The following is a 5,673-nucleotide window of genomic DNA, read 5'->3' on the forward strand; positions in this document are numbered from 1 at the left end:
TCAATAGAGATGTCGCCCTTCAACACATGATCACGAAGAAAATGATGACGAATCTGAATGTGCTTTGTCTTCGAGTGCTGAACTGGGTTATGAGCAATCTTGATGGCACTCTCATTGTCACAGTAGAGTGGCATATTCTTCACATTGACGCTGTAATCCTTGAGAGTTTGCTTCATCCATAACAGTTGAGCACAGCAAGAACCAACATCAATGTACTCAGCTTCAGCAGTAGACAGTGATACGCAGTTCTGTTTCTTCGAGGACCAACAGACCAAGGATCGTCCGAGGAAATGGCATGTGCCAGATGTTGACTTGTGGTCCACATGATCACCATCATATTCAGAGTCTGAATATCCAATGAGATCAAAAGCCGAACCCTTGGGGTACCATAATCCAAGTGTTGGTGTGTGAGCTAGATATCGAAGTATATGCTTCATAGCCTTATGGTGTGATTCCTTCAGTGTAGCTTGAAATCGGGCACACATGAAAACACTAAGAATAATATCTGGCCTAGATGCACATAAGTACAATAAAGAACCAATCATGGAGCAGTATACCTTTTGATCGAAGTCAATACCATTTTCATCAGTGCATAGATGGCCATTTGTGGGCATAGGTATTTTGACTCCTTTGCAATCTTGCATGCCGAATTTCCTCAGTACATCCTTGAGGATTTTCTCCTGAGATATGAATATGACATTGCGTTGTTGACAAATCTGAAGACCTAAGAAGAATTTCAATTCTCCCATCATAGACATTTGATATTCTTCACTCATCATATAGGCAAATTCATCACTGTAACATTGGTCAGTACAGCCGAAAATGATATCATCAACATATATTTGGCACACAAACAATTCACCATCATAAGATTTAGTGAAAAGAGTTGGGTCAAGTGAACCGGGTTTGAAGCCTTTATTCATGAGGAATTCCTTCAAAGTATCATACCACGCCCGAGGGGCCTGCTTGAGGCCAGAGAGGGCCTTATTGAGTCTGAAGACTTTGTCCGGATGCTTTGGATCTTCAAAACCTGGGGGTTGAGCAACATATACTTCTTCCTCAAGATTACCATTGAGGAATGCACTTTTCACATCCATTTGATATAAGATGATATCATGATGGTTAACATAAGCAAGTAATATGCGAATAGCTTCAAGTCTAGCAACAGGTGCAAAAGTTTCATTGAAGTCAATTCCTTCAACCTGTGTGTAGCCTTGAGCTACAAGCCGTGCCTTAATCCTCACCACAAGGCCATTTTCATCTTGCTTGTTGCGGTAGATCCACTTTGTGCCAATGATATTATGCTTGCAAGGATCTGGACATTTGACTAGTTCCCAGACGTTGTTGAGCTCGAATTGATGTAATTCCTCTTGCATAGCTTGAATCCACTCAGGCTCCAGAAATGCTTCATCTACCTTAGTGGGCTCTGTGATAGAGACGAAAGCAAAGTGCCCACAAAAGTTAGATAAATGTGAAGCTCTTGAGTGTGTGAGAGGACCTGCAATGTTGATGTCGCTGATGATTTTCTCAATCTGCACTTCGTTTGCAATGCGAGGATGAGCGGGTTGTCGTTGAGGAATTTGATCAGCATTTTCTTCAGCACCATTTTCCTCAGGTGCATTAGCATGACGTTCTTCACGTTCTGGAACGACTTCTTCAGTAGATTGTTCGGTAGGAATGACATCCTTTGTAGCCTTGAACTTAATAGATTCCTCAGGAGGTATTTCATCTGTCACAGGAGGTAGGTGCTCTCTTTGCGATCCATTAGTTTCATCGAACCGCACATCTACAGTTTCAACAACCTTGTGGTGATAGGTGTTGAAGAATCTGTAGGTGTGTGAGTCCTTACCATAACCGAGCATAAAACCTTCATGTGCTTTCGGTGCAAATTTAGAACTGTGATGAGGATCTCTAATCCAGCATTTAGCACCGAAGACTTTGAAATAACTCACATTGAGTTTCTTGTCAGTGAGGAGTTCATATGCAGTCTTCTTGAAGAATTTGTGAAGATATACCCTGTTGATGATGTGGCAAGCAGTATCAGCTGCCTCAGGCCAGAAGCGAGTAGGCGTCTTGTACTCATCAAGTATAGTGCGAGCCATCTCAATAAGAGTCCTGTTCTTGCGCTCCACGACGCCATTTTGCTAAGGAGTATAAGGAGCAGATAACTCATGAGTAATACCAAGTTCATCAAGATAGTCATCAAGACCAGTGTTCTTGAACTCAGTTCCATTATCACTTCTGATGTGCTTGATCTTCACACCAAAGTTGGTTGAAGCCCTCAAGGAAAATTGTTTGAAGACTTCCTGCACTTCAATTTTGTAAGTGATGATATGCACCTATGTATATCGAGAATAATCATCAACAATGACAAAGCCATATAAAGATGCAGCATTAGTAAATGTGGCATAGTGAGTAGGGCCAAAGAGATCCATGTGAAGAAATTCAAATGGATGAGTGGTCGTCATGATGGTCTTTGAGGGATGCTTGGCCTTGGTCATCTTTCCGGCTTCACAAGCTCCGCATAAGTGATCCTTGAGGAATTTGACATTTTCAATGCCAATGACACGCTTCTTCTTCGCGAGCGTGTGCAGATTCCTCATGCCAGCATGACCAAGTCGTCGATGCCATAGCCAGCCTTCTGAAGCTTTTGCAAGTAGACATATAGTAGGTTGTGGTTCTGTAGAGAAATCAACAATATACAAATCTCCTCTCCTAAAGCCTTCGAAGATTTGGAATTGTCAGCTTCCATGATCACAACACAACGATACTTGCCAAAGACAACAACCATATCAAGATCACAAAGCATTGAGACAGACATGAGGTTGAACCCTAGGGACTTGACAAGCATGACTTTGTCCATGTGTAGATCCTTTGAGATTGCAACCTTACCTAGACCCAATACCTTGCTTTTGCCTTTGTTAGCATAGGTGATATGCTTCAGATGTGATGGAGATAAAGCAGAGTCCATCAATAAGCTCCTGTCACCAGTCATGTGATTTGTACATTCACTATTGAGGACCCACTCAGTGGCTTTGGGCTGATCATCCTGTAGATGAATTAGTGCAACTTATGAACTCATATACTTCATCAGTGAAGAATATGATATCAATTTCATCAGATTAATTTCATCAAGCAATAGAACAGATAAAGCAGTATGAGGACGTGAGAAATGAAAATTCATTTCTTCATGATTAGCTTGCGTCCTTTCAAGCACATTCAGGTCTCCAGCAAATTCTTCAGATGATTAAGTTCGTCTGGAGACCTGACCCTGCATAAGAGATTAGTTCTTTTTCTTCACCACCCACATCTGAAGGGGTGGCAAAGAGTTCATCATTCCACGAGCTCCATAAGAGAAAGGTGGCATAGATGCCAATCCACTTCGTTTCACATAAGAGGGATTAGGGTAAGCATAAGAGTAAGCAGAGAAATTCTTCGAGGACTTATGAACATAATGGTTTGAAGAATACTGCACGTATCCATAAACCTTAGATCTTCCCTGCGAAACAGACGGGCTAGCACAATGATGTTCATATGAGGACTTTGATCCTTTTGAGGAATTTGATCCACGTGAGGAGTTTGGTCTATATGAGGATTTGGATCCATATGAAGAATTTGATCTGGGGTTCCTATTCTTCATAGGTGGTGTCATGATGACATTCACCTGAAGATTTTCAAGGCACCTTTTGCGAACCCAATTTTTCTTCATAGGAGAACTGTTCCTGCAGTTAGTGCCAACATATCTAGCAAATACTTCACCATTCTGATTTTTGAACAGTTTATAGTTGGAGTCAATTGATTCATCAGAAGAATATGAAGATTCAGATGTAAAGCCAGATAAAGTAGATGGATCCACTAAAGGTCCCTTTGTAGCAACCCATGAGGTTTTGGGATACTGCTCAAGTTTCCAGTAGGTCCCATCAGCATTAAGTTTCCTCTCAAAGGCAATACCCTCTTTCCTAGGGTTCCTGTTGAGGATCTGCCTTTTAAGCACGTCACAAAGAGCCTGATGCCCTTTGAGGCTTTTGTACATGCCTGTCATATACAATTCCTTCAGCCCTGCATCATCAATGATACTAGCAATGTCCTCAGATGAGGAATTAGTGATAGCAGAGACAGTTGAAGAACTTGCAACAATGGAAGCATTTGGGCATTCAGGTGAAGAATTAGTAGTTTCACGTTCAATGCACTTCAAACATGGAGGAACAAATTCATCCCGAGTAGCACTGATCTGCTCTGTTGAGCAAGTAATGAATCACGCTCCTTCTGAAGATCTTCATAACTCACTCTTAACTGCTCAAGATCTTGCTTTCTTTGAAGAAATTCGTAAGAAAGCTTCTCATGATCAAATAGGAGAGTGTTATGATGACCTTGAAGATTTTCAAAATTCGACTAAAGTCTCTGAAGATTTTCAGTCAAAATTTTAGTGCGATCCATTTCCTTGCCCAACATATCATCGCTTTTATCTAGCATGTTTTGAGCCTTTTCCGGAGCCTTTTGCAGTTTCACAGCAATCTTAGCAAGTTTAGAATAGCTGGGTTTGAGGTTTTCATCAGATTTATCCTCGCTAGATTCAGAGGAGGGATATTTGAGTACCTTTGAGCCTTTTGCCATGAAGCAATAGGTGGGAGCGTAGTCCTCATCGCCGTCATCAGTAGTGTTGGGGAGGTCCTTTTCCTCAGAGTTAAAGATGGACTTTCTGACGAATGCGGTAGCAAGGGCTAGGCTCACCACACCAGAGTCTGACTCCTCAGATTCCTCCTCTTCCTTATTTTCCTCAGATTCAGCCTTAGAGTCCATTTCCTTGCCAATGAATGCCCGAGCCTTCTTGGAGCTGCTCTTCTTGTGAGATGAGGACCTTGAAGGTTTTGATGAAGAGGACTTTGAAGATTTCTTCTTCTTCTTTGAATCATCAGAACTGTAATCCTTGTACTTCTTCTTCTTTGATTCCTTCTCCCACTAAGGACAATCTTGAATGTAGTGTCCGGGTTTCTTGCATTTGTGACAGAGTCTCTTCTTGTAATCATGGGATGAGGAATCTGATCTCAAGTCACCACTTCTTGAGGATTTTCCAAAGCGACCACGTCTTGAGAACTTCTGGAATTTCCTCACGAGCATTGCTAGCTCCTGGCTCAGTTCTTCATGGTCACCAAGGCTGCTGCTAGAATCTTCACCTTCAGATTCAGACACTGCCTTGGCCTTCAGAGCCCGTGATCTGCCATAACTTGGTCCATAGAGATCTCTCTTCTCAGCAAGCTGGAACTCATGAGTGTTTAGTCTCTCGAGGATATCAACGGGATCAAGTGACTTATAGTCTCCACGTTCTTGTATCATCAATGCCAAGGTATCAAATGAGGAATCAAGCGACCTCAGCAATTTCTTCACCACCTCATGATCAGTGATATCAGTGGCACCAAGTGCTTGAAGCTCATTTGAAATGTCAGTGAGGCGATCAAAGGTTTGTTGAACATTTTCATTGTCGAGTCTTTTGAAGCGGTTGAAGAGATTGCGAAGAACGTCAACTCGAGAGTCATGCTATGTTGAGACTCCCTCATTGACCTTGGACAACCTGTCCTAGATAAGCTTTGCTGTCTCCAAAGCACTCACTCTGCCAAACTGCCCTTTGCTCAGATGGCCACATATGATGTTCTTCACTTGAGAGTCGAGTTGCTT

This window comes from Triticum urartu, chromosome 5A, assembly GCF_056163025.1.
Source record: "Triticum urartu cultivar PI428250 chromosome 5A, HENAU_Tu73, whole genome shotgun sequence".
NCBI classification, from domain to species: Eukaryota; Viridiplantae; Streptophyta; class Magnoliopsida; order Poales; family Poaceae; genus Triticum; species Triticum urartu.